At 34.1% G+C, this 20,379-nt stretch overlaps 1 protein-coding gene and 1 long non-coding RNA gene across 2 annotated transcripts in view; one reads left to right on the top strand and one right to left on the bottom strand.

Annotated features, from left to right (window-relative positions):
- Positions 1 to 20,379, top strand: part of LOC107070133 (netrin-1) — a 136,046-nt gene that overhangs the window by 85,563 nt on the left and 30,104 nt on the right. The window lies entirely within an intron of this gene.
- Positions 1 to 20,379, bottom strand: part of LOC149033175 (uncharacterized) — a 121,738-nt gene that overhangs the window by 77,788 nt on the left and 23,571 nt on the right. The gene's annotated exons all lie outside the window — the stretch shown is intronic.

A 20,379-nucleotide genomic window follows, 5' to 3' on the forward strand; every position in this document is an offset into this window, starting at 1 on the left:
TTTCATAACTTGTTCATTTTTGTTTTCTTTTCTTTATTTTCTTCTTACTTCTTCTTCTTCTTCTTCTTATTTTTATTTTTATTTTTATTTTTATTTTCTTTACGATTATTTTCACTCCTTCAAGAATTTCTTGAAAATTGAACGAGCTGTGAAAGAAGAAGAAGGAAGGGTTTCACTTCACTTCGAGGAAAATGATGATATTAGTTGTTTATCGTTGTATTATTATTATTAATCGTTAATAATAGTTCGAAAGGGAGAAAGAAAAGGAAAAGGTTCTCAATTTTATCTCCCATAAGACATCGGGATAAGATATACGATCGAAGGGTTCAGACATTCCTGAGAAAATGGCAAATGGGATTGCCAGAAATTCCAGATATCATCTCTCTCTCTTTCTCTCTCTTACTCTCTCTTTCAATGTTTCTCTATTTTGGATCCACACAAACGATTTAGTTAATTTCACTTACTCGTTTATCATTTTATCTTCCCCTCTTTTCCTTTTTATTTCTTCTCTTTCAATTTCGATTAACTGTACTGCAGATATTTTTATCGAATGACGAGAGAAACGTTAGCATTCGATAAATATCGTTCAAATACACACATGATAGCTTTTGAAGTTAAATAAAATGTTCTACTTTCTAATTAATCGTGTAATCCATCCTGAATTGAAAGGAGTAAATGCGTGAATCAAACAAAACGTTCAATTAAATACGAACTTTTCCTATCGATTTGAATTATTTATCAGAGAGTTTGTTGTCGTGTATACGAGTGTAAATTAATAATTAAATAACAGGATCAAATTTAATATAACTCTCTCTATAAATAATATATATATATATAAAACGTAATTACGAACGTTCGTTGACAATCACGGTAACAAACTAATTAAACATCAATGCTACGAGTTAATCGTTTAATTTCTATTGAAATCAATTAGCAATTTCGATTAAAATATAAATAAAATTTGAAATAAATAAATTTAAACGTGTTCGTTGAAATATCTAAAATCTTCTCATGTTAAACTCATTCGCGGAACGTGCAAAAGGGAAAATTTCAAACATGAACTCTTCGAAAGCACATAATTCATAACACAAACGAAGAAGAAGAAGAAGAGATAGATAAAACTGATAAAAAATTCTGTAAAAAAAAAAAGGGAAGGGGAAAAAATCGAATCTTCGAAGAGAGTCTTTTCGAAATTCATGTTTTGCCGACAGGATTAAAATCCTCTCTCTTTCTCTTGCTAACTTGACGTTTTCCCTAGGGAGAAATAATCTATAAAGAGATTACACGTAAGATCGCGGTATGGACGATAAATCACGATAAAGCTCCGTGTAACGATCCCTCATTGCCAGACATTATAACCGCGGCATGGAACTACCTGGCAACTTCGTAGATAACGATTCGAAATGTTAAAAAGGAAAAGGAGAAAATAAACATTCGCAGCACCAATTACAGCAACGTATCGCTCTACGGGATACTTCACGTCCTCTCCTCATCGTTATCCTTTTATCCTTTTCCGAGTACGTTCTTCTCTATTTATTTTTTTCTCTTTCTCTCTTTCTTACACACGCATGCACATGCATACACTTTCTTTCTTTCTCTCTCTCTCTCTCTCTCTCTATGTTGTACACGATTTTCCCCAAGAGTCCAAAAAAGAAAGAAAATTTCCAACTCGTGTAGTAGAAACTTTACATCTCTTGGTTCTTTTTATCTCTTATCATCTTATATGCAAGTATACCTATTCAAAACGTCTGCTACTTCGATTTACCTTAGCAAAATCCAATTTCTGATTTTTACTTGCTCATCTCGCAAAACTTACTCTCTTTCTCTCTTTCTCTCGAAGAATCGAATCACAAGCAATCGTCATGTCAAAGTCAAGTCGACGAATTTCTGTCGAGGAAATACGATTTTCAACCTGGAACATCAATGGAATAATTTTCCCATTTCAACTTTGAATCTTGTCATTTCAAATATCTTCATAAGAATTTGTTTTTTTTTTTTTTATGAAATCATTTTAATATCTCTTTTTTTCTATTCTTTTTATCTTACTCGAACTAGGATTCTTCTAAAGTATCTTTCGTAGTATCTACTTTTCTCTGGAAGGAACGTATTAACGAGAAACGTATTAGAAAAAAAAGGAAAGAAAATAGAGAATAGACCTACATAAATTCTAAGAAAATTTGTCTCAAGCTGTTATGTGGTGATGTCTGGTCGCAGTTAAAGTCAGTTTAGAAAAAACATTGAAGAAAAAGAAGAAGACAAACAGGTGTTTCTTGACTTATTTCTGAGAAAATACGATTGCTCGGATACGAAAGGTAGGTCAGTTCTTAAGCTAACGAAAGAACGAACGAACGAACGAACGAATGAATGAATGTATAAATGAATGAATGAACAAACGAGACCGAGGAATAGAAGTAAAAAAAAGGCCGAAAATAAGCGATCGGATTACTATCTCTTCGAAGGTGAGTGTCGTTTCTCACTGAAGAAAAGAAAAGAAAGGAAAAGAAAGGAAAGATCCGCATGTGGAAGAGAAAGATAGAGATAGAGAGAAAGAAGGGGAATGAATGTTCAGAGTTCTTTGCAGCTTTACATATGTAAATCCGAAGTTTCGAGGCAAACAACAGTGGCGCTTTTAACCCTTCGCATAGTAGCACCGTTTTATCTCGTATGCGCTTACACCGCACCTAAGGTGTTGTATTTACTTAAATATGTGGAATTAACGTTAAACGTATATACCAAGACACCAGTTAAATAGCTTCTTTTTTCGAATTTTCAATTAGTATTCTACGTACATTATCGAAGAAAAATTTGTTTTTAAGCTGTCGATATATAATGATAAATTTTATAAAACATATATACATAATATATGCTATACATATGTTATACATGTATTATAAATTATAAACGTATATAAATAAATAATATAAATAATTAGTTTTTTCAAATTTTTAATTAGCATTCAACACACTGAGTATTTTTAATTACAATCATTATTATATTTATTATTTAATTCAATGGAAAATTATAACATGTGTTTTAATAATAATGCATTATTTAATTTATTATTTAACCTAATGGCAAATAATAATTAGTACAAAATATAACTTTAGTCAAAAACTAATATTGGACCAGTTACGGTATAAATAGGTATACACATGAACTGTAAAGAAGTATATTGCCTGTAAAACGAGAAGACTAAATATATCTACACATAAACGAAAATGAGATCACGTACTCGGTTGGTGAACGATGCTTAGATGGGTGATTTAATTATTAATCAGAAAAAAAGAATATTATATTGAATGTTTATCATAAATAGTTTCGTTATTCTAATTTAATATTAAAAAAAAATAAAAATGGTGAAAGGGACAAAGGTTATTGCACAGGAAGAACACGCGAGCCTTTTTTAAGGCCATTGACCAGCAACAGCAGCAACAAGCAGCAAGTCGAGAGACTCGGTCGTTGCAGTTTAGTATAGTTAGTATACTTATATACATACATCGCGCATTGCAATTGTTCGATTGTCCTGAAGCGCGTGCTTTTGCGTGCACTGCCCTTAATTCGCGTCGTTTACGGTGACTCACTTTCACAGACCATCGTTACTACCGATCCCAGACATACGTCATATCGTTAATGATGACGATGACGATGATCCAGAGTGATCTAGACCCACGACACCCACCCTGCACAAGTAATGTCGCCTTTGTCCCCTATTTATATTCTTCCTACGATGATTGATCTTTGACTTTGTTCAAACGTTCAGTGAAAGTACGAATCTTTGTTATCTGACTTCCGAAAATAACTTTTTATTTATATTACAGAAATACAAATGATTATTATCATCATCATCATCATCATCATCATCATCATTAATACCACCTTCATGTTTTCTTTATATTCCTACAGAACAATAGATGATTTTTTTTCTTTTATGGAGAAGAAATCACAAATATTACTAAACAATTGCATTAAAAGTTCATCGTTTGCAAAGTCTGTAAAAATTAAGAAGCACGTAGAGTGGTAACGTTCAGCGTCATCGTTCCTTCAAAAAAAAAAAAATTAAAAATGGAAAGAATTCGATGTCGCAAGAAACTTCGGAATAATAATCGAAGAATCGGCATCGTTATCTTACCGCCATATTCGATCACTACTCATGTCTAACTCATAGACGATAGTTCTTTCGAAGAGAACCGTTCGGTTAACGAGCGCGTTATCTCACCGAATCGACAATCGGCACGCGGTCTTTCAGTATAACGAGAGGTCTTAACCTCCATCCGTCTAAGAGAATATCCGTCAGAAATGTCGTTCTCGATAAATGTCAAACGTAATCGTGGTCTTGGCTAACACTCTTTCTCTTTCTTTCTTTCTATTTCTATCTCTGTCCTCACCTAACTCTTTACCCCTGCACCTACTCTCATCCCTGTGTGAAACCTTTCCTTCAATAAAAAATTCTATTTTATTACTTATATATAGATGTATATATTATTTCTTCAAAAAGTTGGTTGCTTTTCCATGACACACACACACACGCCTATTTTAATTATAAAAGATAAGTTAACCTATAATATCTCTTATGTTGTATCAAAAGTTTCTTAGCATTTTCTTACCAATAGATAAATATATATTAATTTTATATTTTATTTTATATAATATTTTATTTAATTTAAAATAATAATTATATTATTTTATTTTAAGTTGTATAAAATTTGTAAATAATAAATATTTAACTAGGATGCTTCGGCCACGCGTTGCTGTGGCTTTACTGTAAAATGTTGATTCAATATAGTTCTAAACTATTTAGTATATCATGAAAACACATAAAATAATACCATAATTACAATGGAATACATAAAATAATAATATTCAATAAAATATAAAAAAGTTAGGTTAAGTTATGTCATATGTAAATCTGAAGAAAAACGTGAAATAATTGAATTGTAATACAGCGCTATCTATTGAAAACTTACAGTACCTAAAGACCTCTAGAGAACCTTTAAATAATAAATGTTAATTTAATATAATTCTAAATTATTAAGTAAATTATAAAAATACACAAAAAATAATAACACGATTACAATGAAATACATAAAATAATAATACACGAACAAATAGAAAAAGTAAGGTTATGTCGTATGTAAATTGAAATAATTGAATTGAAATACGACGTTATCTATTGAATATTTAAACAATCTAGAGACCTACATAACCTGTACATAATAAATCTTTAAATTAGCAATAAAAAATAAAAATAATCGCGATAAAAACTATCCTATATACTAAGTTGAAAAAAATCACACAAAATAAAAAAAAATTCCATTAAGATAGGTTAAGTAACTGCGAAGTTCATTGAAAATCAACAACGTGACATTGAATTTTGATATTTAAAGAAGATATATAGAAAAAAAATAAAAGTAAAATAAATCATATACAACTCAATAAAAAGTAATCATTAAAATTTTCTTAAAATCTAATAAAAATTCTCCTCAAAAAAATATAATAACCTTTAAAACATATACATAATTTACCAATTAATCTGTTAAACGATTATCACTAGAATTAATACGTTATGTATATGTACTATTTAAAAGATAAATGAATGTTTTTAACATGGTTGTTAAAAAAAAAAAAGAAGAAGTAAACAGTTGGACATTCCTGCGATTAGATATTTCACGTATACCGTGAAACAGAAAATGAACAAATAAAATATGTTAAAGGAGTAAAATAGGAAGCTTCGCCAGTGAGCAAGAGCTAGAAAGTAAGTAAGTAAATGCTTCACTACGACGTAGTGTGCAGGTATTACGAACGATAGAACAAGCATGTGTGTGGCGAGATTCCATGGCGTGGAATCGAGCGCATAATGTGTCGGTGTCGCGCTTCTATACGGCAGCCAACAGGCTCTCCTCGTGCGAGCCTGTTTACATAAGTTGGCCCAATCTTCTCTTTCTCTCTTTCACTCGTTCATACATACGTGCATGCAGATACACAAACACACACACAAATACACTTGGTTAGTCGTATGGGCATCCGCTACAGGTGGGTCCCTGTACAGCTATACTCTTTCTACACGTAAAACGTGCTCAGAGTCATAGAAAAGAGAAGAACCTGTTCCTTCGAGTCCACCCGGTATGCCAAGACGCGTGTATCTTGCGGGGGTCATCTACGAAGGTACTCTTCTTCTCTACACATGAACGATTCCTATAAGTGTACACAGACACATGCGATCGACAGAGGCGTACGACACTCGAAAACCCGAGAAGATTCTTTGCTCGCTCGAGTGGACTTTGCTGCTGCTGTTGCTGCTGCTGTTGCTGCTGCTGCTCCCAAGAAAAAGAAAAAGAAAAAGATGATGACAAGAAAAAAAAGTGGGAGGAAGTGGAGGAGGAGTAGTATACGTTCTTGGGGCTGGCACGAAAGATTATTCTCGTCGAGGTGCGATGTTAACCGATACAATGTGGCGTGAAAAGTTTTGAAGAATCTTTATAGAGGAGAACTACGGGTGGTGATAGGGGAGGGGATTGGGGAGAGGAGACCACTTCTTGAATAAATTTGATACTTTTAGCCACGTGATTTTAATTCTTTTTTTTTTTATAGTAAAGACAACAACAAAAATTTTGTTTACAATACGCTTAGATCGATGTAAAAGAAGTGTTTTGCGAAGAAAAATAATTTTTTTCTTATACCGAAGTCTCATTGAATTAATGAGACAGATGAATGGAGGGATCGATAAGGTAAGCAAAGAGCCATAGGAAGAAGAATAGACGGAAAGCAAGTTGTCTGTCGAACTCAGGAAAAGCGTAGTAAGTAAGTACTTTGATGGTGGTTTATGCGAATAACAGGCTTCCCGTAGCCACATTAAATATTCACCAAGAGTTGAATCCTCTTGAAAAGACGCACATAGAGAGAGGTAGGAGAAAACGACACGATGATGGAGAGAAATAGAAAAAAACAAACAAGAAAAGAAATAAGAAAGGGTCATCACACGTTTAACTTTTCGATGAAACTATATTCTTTTTTTTATAATATAAACGAAACGTTCAATATTCTTATCAGGAATTAGATAAAATAAAATAATAATAAATTATTCTTCTTTTTATTTTTTTATGTAATTGTGTAACAAGTTTTAAAATATCGTCTCACGATTCGACGAATTTTCTCTCTGTTTTAATTTTTCCCTACTTTTATAATATTAAAATAAATTCTACGAGCAATTGGATCTCTCTCTCTCTCTCTCTCTCTCTCTCTCTCTCTCTCTCTCTCTCTTGAGAATAGTTTAAGAGAATAAATTTCGATACGCGGCGCCTAGCAAAAGCCACGAGGAATATTTAACGAAACGAATCTCGCCGTATAGTTGGGCAAAGATACGAGTAAAGTTTAAAGGCTTTCAAAGTGGAGCAACGAAGCAGACGACATTCTGGGGGCCCATCTTTTACGACTACTTTATATCTCGAGAGATTTCACGAGCCGACACCACATTACCACTAACTTTACAGCCACGTTCACACCACGAGAGCCATGATACTCTCGTGGGCCTTTTACGATCTCTTCCGCGTCAAATCGTCATCGTCGGTGGTCTATCTTCGGGAATATTAACGAAATTCTAACTAACTTTATCTCATACTTCCTCTCTTCGAATTTCTCTGTAGAAACAATTTTTATACATTGACGAATAAATACGGTTTTTGAAACACATTCACAAACGTTCTCGTAATCAAACTCGTATTGAAATCGCTAACAAATACGATATTTAAAACGATATAAAGAATTTTTTAAGCGATCAATTTACTTTTGTAAACTCGTGAATCGATTTCAATCGATCATTGAGAACCTTAATTCGAGAAATTTATTTCAAAAATAAAAAAATAAAAACAGATTTTTTTGGTCACGTATCGTATCGAGAGAGTGTTGTGTGAATGAAAATAGAAATAAAAAAAATAAAAAACGAAAGGAATATTTCCAACGCGATTCGATCAACGGTTCCATACACAAAGGGTTCGAAATGTAGTCGACGGGCGTGAGAGTTATCTTCTCGAAAAAAAACGTGATCGCGTGAAAAAGAGTCAGAAAAGAAATAAAGAAAAAAAAAGGGAGAGATAGTAGTAGTTATGAATGCGAATTTCTTCTTCGAAACGACTGATTACGAGGGATGCGGAAAAGCAGGAGCCCAGGACTTGGAAAAATCCAAATCGGGGAAGGGTGGGGAGCTTGGTGGACACTTCGTGACAGGAATATAAGCTGAGCTTTTGCAAGCGTGTCTCGAATCGGACTTACAGCTTTTCGTTTGCCATTCTTTCTCGTCACTGACGACGACGAATACTATTGTACTACTACTTTTACTACTACTACTACTAGTATTACTTCTACGATGAACTCAAAAAACTCGATACGCTGGTCTTTCTGAATACGAAACGAGAATTCGTTCCTCGCGAGAACAGGTCTTTTATTTCTTTTACTTTTTTTTTTCTTCTACCTTATACAATTGCTATCTTTCTACGGAAACACGTAAATTAACTTTGTACTTTCTTCTTTCTCTTTCAATTGTGTCTTTTTTTTCTCTTTTTCTTTTTTAATAAAAATAAAAAGACCGATTTTCATTTTTATAGAATAAAACAAAATTTTGTTTATTTTTTTATTTTTCATATTCATAGAAAATATTCATTCAAGTGATACGAAGAATGAAAATGAAATTTGTTCGAATTGAAATGTTACGAACACGAGACCCCATTTGTCATCGAAAATCATTCCATATGTTATATATGTTATCGTGAAAAAGAAAAAAATACAACGTATTGTTCGTCAAGCCATTAATCGTTAAAATAATATATCTCTCCTTTCTCGATGATTAACTTTATTTAATAATCGATGTAAAACCGTGAATATGAAATCGATCGTAAATTCGCACAACGAGTACCAAAATTGTATACAACACGCTTCGAATGTGTTTATGAGATGAAAAGAGATATGAGAAAAAATTTGGCGAGAAAATTCGGTTGGCAAATGAACCGTGATATTCTTCGAAGCCATCGTATCAAAAATGAAAAAAAAAAAACAGAGAGAAAGCTTATCTTTCGTCATTGGTTGGATCTCTCGTGGATCGAAAAGAAATTTATCCAGAGACGTTGGGAAAAAAAGGTAGAGAAAATAATCCTACCCATCGGATGTGTTCTCATAACCAGAAGAGAAAGAATAAAAAAAAATATATATATATATTGAGAGAGAGACTAAAATTGAATCCTCCAGTTCTTCTGTTCCTTTCTTTACCGATATTGCCGAAGTTTAAGAGATCGGAGTAGATTTTGCCAATTTTTTTTTTTTTTTTTTTTTTATTTTTTCTGGACGACTTGAAGCAAATCGAAAGATCTCAAGCAGGATCTAGATTACCCTCTGACGTATAAGATCCAGTGAAATATCAATTTGTGTGACGGAGGGTTGAGAAGAATTTGTTCGAACAAAGGAAACGAACCCTCTCTTCCTACAAAACTTATCGAACATTAAAGAGAGACAGATATAAAGAGAAAGAGAAAGAGAGAGAGTATCTCTTATAGAAATTCTTCTATTCTTTTCAAGTAAGAAAGGGAACAGAGACACCTTTAACACGGTACTACAAATTTTCTTTCGAAGAAACTTACCGATAGAAAGAACGAAACACAACCAAGGATAAGTTTTACGTGATAGCAGCTCAGAAGAACCTTCCCCGATGACTAAAAAACTGGACTTGTGTAGAAAACCCAAAACACTTTGATCTCTCGATCTTCGATGGCAAGCGGAACGACGTGGAAAACGTGTCCAGGACTCTATCGTAGCTCTTTGATCCAACCTTTCCAAACTGTTGAACCATCCTCCGATCTGTACACCTTTCTTCGATCAAAGGGAGAACCCTCTACTATTTGCTTATACCTTCTTTTCAACCCTCTCCCGTGTTTCCTTATTTTTTTGTTTCTTTTTTATTCTCCAAATAAGAAAAAAGGAAAAGAAAATTCTTTGATACGAGAGAAGAAAGAACAAGAAGTTTTTCAGAAACGTTAAAAGAAAGAGAGAGAGAGAGAGAATATGGAGAGGAGATAGGGAGAAGAGAAACATAAAGGGGGAACTGTTCGGGCTTCAATGGATAAACTTTATCGAGCAACCCACACCCTGTGTACTCGAGGGAAATCAGGCTGATAATCCGATTAATAAATTAGTTAGGCGTCCACACACGGGCCGCGTGCGCGTGTTCCGATCGCTGTTCACGATTTAATCGACTATTTCTCATTGTCCTCTATATATCTCTCCACACATTCGCCTTATCATAGACTATTATCAAATCAATGCATGTGATTGGCCGATTAAATTCTTCGACTAATATCTACCTTTTTATTCACCCATTTTACGAATACGAAAGATACTTATCTATAAATACTTTCTTATATTTATGTAATACTACACATGAGGTAACATTTTTAACGTTTAATTACCACACGATATTTTTATTTTGTTTTTTTTCCAAACGTGGATAACCGATACTAACTGTATCCAGGTTATTTGATTTTACTGATCTAAAGTGAACTAATAATTCAACCTAACCGAATCATCGATTAAATTCTTTGAATAATTGTTTGAATATCAAACCCAAAACGAATGGGATTTAAAACCAACGGAGTGAAACGTTCAAACATCAAAAGATGTCGAAAAAATACAAACGAGTTGAGAGATATGAAAATGTTAAAGTTTGTAGGATAAATGGCAAGGTTATCTCTCGCGATTACAAGAGCTCGCTTCGTGGAATATTCTACCATGTGGACGGGGGAGGGGGAGAGGGAGAGGGGGAGGAGCTACTTCTTCTTCTTCTTCTTCTTCTTCTTGCTCGTTATTCCTGTCGGATTCCCAAGTTTTGAGACCGGATGTTGTTGATGCACGGCAATATGTCGAAAGAAAGGGTTTACCAGGATACTTTGAAGCCGAGTAAGAACGTGGGCAGGAGGCCACGATCGTCAAACCACCAACCCATGACCAAGAAAAAAAAAATATAAAAAAAGAAAACAGGGAGTTGTGCCTACCCGCTGCGCAGGAGAAACAAGTGGGCGAATTTCGGCATGCAAATCGCTTCCAGATCTAACCGAGAATCCTCTTTCAACGTAAGAACAAGAATAAGAAAACTGAAAGAGAGAGAGAGAGAGAGAGTTTGATCGTCTACTTTGATACATGCAAAACCATTTTACCTTTATTTCTTTCTTCCTTCCTTCTTCTCTCTCAAACACACACTCTCTCTTTAACGTATGAGAGAAAACCAAGAAGGTGCAACTGTGCCAGCAAAAAATGGAAATAAATGCATGGAGAAGAGAACCCACCCTCCAGCCCCCCTGAGAATTGAGCTTATGTTTTTGTCTTTTTCGTATTTCTTTTTCATTTTTAAGCCTACCAACCTTTTAACATTTTTTTGTTTTGTTCCTTACGAGTCATTTTGTTCTGTTTGTTTATTTTGTTTTATTTTTTTTTTGTTGGGATGGGCTCTTTTTTTATTTCCTCCCCTCCCTCTTTCCGCCCACCACGTACAATCGATTATTATTCAGAACGATGGAAAAAATATTCACTGTGTATCTATTAAAAAAAACGTCGAATTCTGTTTATTGCGGTAGCGCGTAAAACCAAATTCCACGCTCGGGTAACTTCGGTTAATAAAACTTTCTGCTCGGTTTCAAGCATTCGTTTAAAATTGGTAAAAACAATGTGAGAGAGAAAGAGAGAAAGTCTCGGGTGCGTTCACCAATGTTTTCTCTCGTTATTCTGCACACACGGGGTTAGTACACGTAGAAATTTTGGACGAAATAACCAAAGGTCTTTCGCGTGTTCTTTTCTTTTATCCTTTTTGTTTTTCGTTCAACTTCACCTAAACCTCCCCCACGTATTCCCCTTCCCCACGTTTCCAGCTCTTCCCCCTTTCTCTTTGAGATTCGACAAAAGTTTCGATTTTTGAGTAAAACTCGGCAAATCATCGTAGTACGTTGGTACATCTCTTTGTTTTTTTTTCCTCTTTCTCATTCTTTCTTCTCGACTTTTTTCCATGTTTTTTTTTCAATCTTTGAAAGCCCATCCTCGTGTTTATCGTTGCATCTTTCACAAGCATGGAGCATATCCGACAATGGGAGGATGCTCGTTGTATATCGACGACGTGAATGTTTCGTTCCATGAAAAATTGGGTTAATGGATCCTCGATAATAAGTCGACGAATAAGCAACAGACAGATAGACGGCTTGTTGTTCAGTTTACAATCGTATCGTCTTCGCAGCTTAATAAATCATCCTACTACAAAGAAGAAAAAAGAACAAGAATAATGCGAACGTGTGAAATTCGGACGACTAGCAGAAAATAACGAGGAAGAGGAGAAAAAAGGGGATGTAAAAGAGAGAATAAGACAAAAATAAAAAAGGGAAGGATTGGGAAAAAGAAAAGTTTTGACGATGACGGGGAAAAAACAAAATGTTACACATTTATGTTATTTTTCTTTTACCCCTTTTTTTGTTTCTTTTTTTTTGAAATCCTTTTTGTTAACAGTTAACTGTTGGCAATTAGTCGACTAAGTTCGGAGATAGTCCAGTATTATTTTTGGGTTCGGCTAAACGAACCGGAAACGTCTAATAAATTGCAACCGTTAAACAGACGTCGACAGAATAATTGCGTGGAAACCGTAGGCCAACGAGGAGAAAGAGAAAGGAGACTTGTCCAAGAGGAAGAAACACGGTTTAGCGTGATGAAGTCGAGTACACTCAAGCTTCTTTCTCGAGGGTGGTGGATTTACTTATTCCGGTTGTCCGTTCGCGAGACCAGACGACAACAAAACGAAACACACAAGACCAGATTATTAAACCATTCTATTTCATTTATTTTTCTTAACCCTTTTGCTTCGCGACACTATCAAAACGATCGAACGAGAAGATTCGTGTACACAGTGAAAGGGAGTGGGGAGGGACTTGGTCAATTTTTATATATCCGAACTTTGAGAAAATAAAAACAAAATAATAATAATATCGAAGAAATTTACATTCACGAATAAACCCAACGATTATTCGTTTTAACGATTACGATCTTTTAACTTCAGTTAAATCTCCAAGTATAAAGGTTTCTTTTTCTGATCCTCGTAATCCGACGCTCATTTTCGTCCTATTATAAAATTCTAATTAGTCGTCCGGGATTTATACCGGTTGTAAAAGGGCGTTCGTTCTCCATAAAGATCTCTATCTGACCACCCATCTCAGAATCTATTTAACAACCTTCCGTGAAAAAGAGAGAGAGAGAGACCTCCTTTAACTGTAGAAAGAGAAAGAACTTGGAAAGGAAGAAGAAAGGGCCCACGTTAAATTCAACTATGTCATTTGGAAGTTCTTGAAATAAAGAACGCGGCTAAGTTAATCGGATTACGAGAGTTGAATTAAACGAGTGAATCTGATTTATCGTCATTCTTAAAGATCGCGATAACAACGCTTTCATTTCGATCTTTAGTAGATTTTATTTAACGCATTTTTTTTACTTATACTACTTAGAAACTTAAACTTTAGGATATTAACACAAGCACCCTGACTAAAAACGTACAACTCGAGGAGAAAAAAAAAATGTTACAACGGTATTCGATCACGATAATAATGGTCGATTAATTCAACATTCCTTTTTATCAATGAAAAATAAAATATAATAAAAAAAGACTCGCCAAAGGATTATTTAGAAAACTTGACCTTTTTCAACGTTGCTTGTTAGATGGGAAGAATAAGAGTTAGGGAAAAGAAACCTAGCAAGGTCAGCTTGACTCTCCCCGATAATCCGCTTAAAGCTTCTTAACAATTTCACGTATGTATATACGAATATAAATACGTAGTACGTTACTTCTTTCAAACTCTAAGGGATCCGGTAAGTTGAATTTATGAATGTCTATTTTTTTTTCGAGGACACACCACATCTTTACCACCTATTGCTATTATCATACACCCTCGATGTTACTTTCTTACGATACCTCGTATCTTCGTATCTAATGTCTTCAAAATCAAATTGGATTTTACACCTATCCATTATTCCCCACAACTCCCACGTATGTACTACTACTACTACTACGTTATTTTCGATACAATTGTTCACGTATTCTAACGATTTTTTATTGTTCACACTTATAAATACAATTTACGATGTATCCCGATATATTTTACAAAGAGAAGGGGGAGAAAGAGTAAAATAGAACCATTACTTCGCACCTAGATACCTTCTAACTTCTAATCCAGCTTACGTTGGACTTCTAAATCCAGTTGGAAAGTTTTGTTACGATCGTGTTTGGCTGATCCAAAGATCGTCCGTCCTATGGAGAGTAAAATCCATGTGTTTGTAGAAAAAAGCTTTTGCTACTTAAAGATTTACATTAATCCTATAAAACGTTACCACGACCAAAGACACACGATTCTTGTTCCACATATTTTTCTTATTTTTTTCTTTGACGCTGAGATAAAGGCGAACGTAACGTTACATCTCGTAAAGATTACGCTCGAATCTCGTAGCAGACGTCGTTTTGTTGGGTGTTGTAACCCTTTCGCGTGGATAATTACCAACTGCAATATCGCAATTTTCCAAGACAAACTCTTGTTCGTTCTACGATGCGATTTACCACAGCCGTCGAATAAAAACGTTGCCTTTTCAGTTTTATCATAAAATAGTTATAAGGTTGGTGTAAGTCGACGAAATAACGACCGTGTGGCAAGTTACACGGGAAGTAACGCGGAAGGAAGAGAACTTGGTGAAAAAAGAGAGAAAATAAATAAAGAAAGAAAGAGAGAGAGAGAGAGAGAGAGAGCAACGACCCAGAAGCTTTTCGAGAGGCACCTCTCTCGTGTTTTGCCAGAGATGTACTAACCTTGCAAAATGCAATCATAATTAAACGCCTGAAAAGCGTTGCTCGTGTAAAAATACAAGTGTACGTAAGTAAGTGGGCAACAAAAAATAAACAAAAAAACAAAACAAAAAGAAAAGAATGAGAAACGTATTGCGAGAGAAAAAAAATTTGTTCGTTGAAACTTTTTTTTTTTTTACCTACTACTTACTCTTCCTCTTTTTATAAACAACGCAAAATTAACCATATATATATTTATTTCAAATAAAAGAATAAGAAAAAGAAAAATAATATACGAATTTTATTTATTAACCCTTTGGATACATTTGACTTTTTATTATTATATTTAATATTTTAATATTATATTTATATTTTTTATTTAATATTATATTATATTTATATAATTATTTATATTTAATATTGTATTTAATATTAATAATATTAATAATATTATAAATGTTGTTTATAACAAAAAGTTAAATAAATAAAATAAATATAATAATTAAATAAATTAGTTATATAATCATAAAAATATTCAAATAATTCAGTACACAAGGGGCTAAATGAGAATAAAAAATCTTTAAGTATATCGTTGGTTATGACTACCCTCTCTCTCTCTCTCTTTTTTCTTTTTTTTTTTTTAATGTAAAAAATAATAATAAGAGAAAAAGAGATAGATAGAAAGAAAGAGCAAAGAAGAAACGATCCTTACGATATCCTTACGATATCCTTTGAAGTCGCGAGCCTCGATATCGTTTCTTTGAGAGAAATAAGAAAGAGAATTACAAGGATACGATGCTCTCGAGATGCACGATCTTATCGATCGATGATGAGATAAGAGAGAAGAGAGTAGTACCATCGTTGGTTGGATCGAAGTGCATCTGGGAGCACGTTCAAGGTCTGCAAGATGCTTTTTTCCTTTCCTTTCCTTTCCTTTCCTTTCTTACATTTCTTTTATTTAATTCTTTTTTTTTCATTTTTTTTTATCTCTTCTCCGCAAGAGAGAACGCGTCAGCAGAAGCAAAACGAAGGTGACGGCTACTTTCCTGCATCTCCACGCTCTCAAATTAATCTCCTGAAAGAGAGAGAGAGAGAGAGAGATTATTGCCGAAAGGATGAACGATGATAGTCTACCCTATCTCGAAAGACGATATCTCGAAACTCGTATCGAAAGGCACGAACCTGGGATCCTGATCCCTGCAAAATCGCGTAACCCTTCTTTCAGAAAATGGATATCCTAAATGATTGTTCGTTAAACCCGTTCAAAATTATAATTCATTCGAACAGACGATTAATGACATGTCTTTAAATGAAATGTCTTACTTCATTTGTGAAAATAATGTACACATAACTGATCATAATTTTGATTAACACTAGAACTACTACACCAGTCATTTTGACTAGTTGGTCTTTAACTTGATTTGGTATCAAGAATATTTTGATACCAAATATTCTTTATTATTGTACTTATTGTTATTATTATATAATTTTTAAGATCTCAGAACATGGAGTTCCTTTTGTAAAATAATAATAAGTCAATAAATATAAAAATATTCTACTTTTACGTCTTTTTTAAAGAACAGTCATTTTGACTAGTTTTGATAAATCTACGTCTCAACTGTAGTTCTAGTGTTAATTAAAAATGTTCATTTGTAATCGTGACAAAGTTTAATTAGACATCACTTTATTTCGAAAATAATGTTAAAAAAGGATATTTTTAACGATATTACTTATTGCAAATGTTTATTATTATTTACGATTGAAAATATTTGATGAATTTGTTTACCGTTAAAATCATATGAAACAACGTTAACGAAAAATGGTATCCATATATAGTTTGTAAATAAATAATTTAATGCAAATGCAAATAACGTGTACCCAAACTTTCGTACGGTAGTATACATATGTTATTTCAATATAAATATAAAAAATACGTTTGATCGTTCGAGAATGTGCACACATATGTACTGACATTTATCTTTGGAATAAGAGACCAAAAAAATACGATAAATAAAAGTTCTCCGATCGAATTTCCTTTCTCTATCTTTTTCTCTCTTACAAATACTTTATAAAAAAAAAATACGATACTTAACGATTCTAAAAATCGATGTCTCGTATGTCTCTTACACGATATATCGAAGTAGTAGAAGGCGTGCAGGTAAAATGTAAAACGAGCATGATTTACGAGTCACACTCGTGCTTTCTTCCTCCTTCCATTCCCCTTTTCTTCCATGAAGTTTCATCTCTCCTTCCCTCTCTCTCTCTCTCTTTTCTCTTTTTCTCGTGGGTGTCTCTCGGAGTCATGTTTATATTAGCCGGCAATAAGTGACACGTCGGTATGCCCGCTCATTTTACAAGCGTAAACATGAATTACGGTGGCCGGTTCGTGCTTCCTGAGAACATCCTCGGGCCCGATCATATTCCATGGATTCAAACGCGAGCAAACAAAGATTTGAGTAATTTGAACACCCTCAAATCCGTTGAAAGTACCTTCCCTTGCTGAATTACGATATCCCGAAACGGACCAATCTTCGTTAAGCAAAATTCCAAAATGTACCTACTCGAGTTTATCATTCTCATTTCTGCATTCAACGTTATCCGTCTTTAGACACTCGAAAACAAATGTACATTTTTTGTTTAATTAAATGAAATTTATTAGAGAATGTGAATTATTAGATATAAAATCATTTTTTATTTCTTTTTTTTTTTTTTAATAATTTTCCTAACACATTAACACATAACTTTACAAAAGGATCGTCTAATTTTCTTTCATAGAAGTAGGCTAATACGGAGTTTCACTTTCGCAATTCAAAGTCCTGTTATATTCCGTTACCAACAAAACAGCTTACCTTCTGAACGACAATAAATCCCACTCGGTAGCGTTCTTAATCTTGGATTAAATTTCCTGCGAAAATTGCGCAATCATCGAACGTTGCTGTATCTCCCTTCACCCTCTTCCCATTCCCTTCCTCCTGTCATTCTTTCTCTTCCATTCATTTCATTCTTTTCTTTCCTTCTAGGCAATTAGCTCGATAAAGTTGAACTTCTTTTATAACAGTCAATTCGCAGTCAAATTAGTCAACGTTAAAATGCCATAGTTATAAAACTAAGGGTATTTATGTTAGCTTACTAAACATGTCCAATTATAGCCAATAAAACTGGATCTAATCTTGTCCTAATACGGAATATTACGGTGTTTAACCGGATTCTTTGGAATATAGACATCTGTTATCGTTAGGATCTCGTGTTCTCCTTCCTACAGGTAGTTTCAATTTAACCTTGCACGCCTCTTTTAAATCATCTTTTTCATCGATCTTTCGAAGGTCGTAGAAATGTTAAAAATTAAATGGAGAAATTGAGAGATAATTGGGAACGTTAGAGATATACCTAAGCGTATTGTTCAGAGAGATTAATAAAGAGCAAGAGGTACATATATCGAACACCGACGATGCAAGAGACGATTATTATAGTATAGCTCTTAATACCGTGATCCAGGGAATCGGCTACGGGACATGGGAGGTCAGAGCGCTTATTGCTTCTCGATGCGCGCTCATTAAATCGATGTTATTAAGTATGATTAGAGACAGATGACCGCACAGTTTGCACGGTTCAAGGATTTCATCTATCCATTCGTGTCTACTGCAGTCTAATGCTCTGAGAAAATAGACGCGTACTATTATATATGTATTCACTTACACTACGTATGTGTATAATATTGTATTACACATACTTATTCATAGTTGCTTACTTAAATGCATATACACGCATATACACTTCGTAAAGACTATAGGATAAATAGGCTTATCATCTTTCTCGCGTCATTCGACTTTGAAAAGCACCGTTCCACTTTCGACGCCTAAATCGCGCATTATAACGGTTGTTCGATACTACGTTACTTCGCCATGACTAGAAAGAGAGAGAGAGAGAGAGAGAAAAGAAATAGACGAGAAATCGTCGAGCCAAATGCTCCTCGTTATCGTACGATTCGTCATTACCATTGAATTTCGTTTATGCAACCACGAATAGTAAGATGAAAGCAATCGATTGTAACAAAAAAAAAAAAGATAAAATAATACGCTACGGAAAATCATTCCAAGTTTCTCTTATCTTTCAATACGTTTACCTTTTCAATCGACTATATTGCAAACCATTTAATAGTCGCAATATTATCCTATTCTTGAGAAATCTTTAACTACTAAACAGAACGATCGAAATACACGATCATCAAATCCATTTCTACGATTTTTTATTTTATTTATATATTTCGTCATCGTTTATATTATCATCGTCACAATTATTTTTCATTTCGCAAGACGTCACTATTTTAAATTACCTTGCATTGAAAATCATCCCACTCATTTTTTTGTTCTTGCATTATTATACTTCAAACCGACAGAGAAAATTTGTAAGCGACACAGAGGTTAATTGTGATTCGTACGTCATAAATCACGATCGTTCAAATTATCATTGCCCCGTCGGTTCGTTGTTGGTGGACCATCTCGAACGCCCGAAGCGAGAATCCTCATTTCCCCCACCCCTTCAGTCCGTAAAACGGGACGTGATCCGGCCGATTATTCGTGTCACTTTGACGTCGTAGGACAGCGTCGGCGATTAAGAATTATATGAGCCCGTTTTGAATCGTATCGTATCTCCTCCCAGCTTAATTTTCGTTCCCGCCTTTCGTAATTTATACACCCGCCTGAATGATTGGAAATTCAAACGAAAGAGACTTTGATTAAACCAAGAAAAAAAAGAAATGAAGAAAAGTAAATTTAAAAAGTTAGAACGAATTAATTATTATTGTTAAATATCGATGTATGATAATCAATGAGAAAATTGTCATGAGAAAATATCGTATTTAATTATTTATCATAGTTTTTAATTGTTATTATTTTGACGAGCGAGTTACGCGTTTTATATGAACGATAGAGACGATCAATTATAGCGTATCTTTGTCATTTAACTTAACCATTGTCCCCTGATGAGGGTATACAAATTATCCAATGTCTCTGAATGAATGCACACGACTGTCTATTTATCAACTTTCTTCTACCATCCGCCTCTATCGTTCGTTTTCTTTCATTCTTTCTCTCTTTCTATCTTTATCTCCGACGAAACACAGCTTTCTCCGAGACATCACGTCTTCTGATGGCGATCCATTCATCGAGAGACGGATGATTGATTTCATAAATCCCACACGAAGTGACTCCTCCGGCCACTACGAGAGGGTATAAGATCATCCATCCCGTAGAAGCAATAAAGTTTTTCCTTGCGTAAGAGTCAAGAAACGTCTCCTTCGTTCGTGAAGAGAATTCGGATAAGATTGGAATGTATATATATATATATATGTATGTATGTATGTATGTATGTATGTATGTATGGTTGAAGATTTAAAAGGTCTCGCTTCGATCGAGCACGTGTGCGCATTTTGTGCAATCTCTATTTTACTTCTCCTACCTCTCGTACGTAGTTGAGCTAACAGTATATAAATATAAAATATTTTCTGTTATTTCACGGCTCGGAACCATTCCATAAATCTTTGT

The sequence above is a fragment of the Polistes dominula genome, unplaced genomic scaffold (assembly GCF_049000335.1).
Source record: "Polistes dominula isolate Pdom_NZ unplaced genomic scaffold, Pdom_raw_medaka contig_15, whole genome shotgun sequence".
In the NCBI taxonomy this organism is placed as follows: domain Eukaryota; kingdom Metazoa; phylum Arthropoda; class Insecta; order Hymenoptera; family Vespidae; genus Polistes; species Polistes dominula.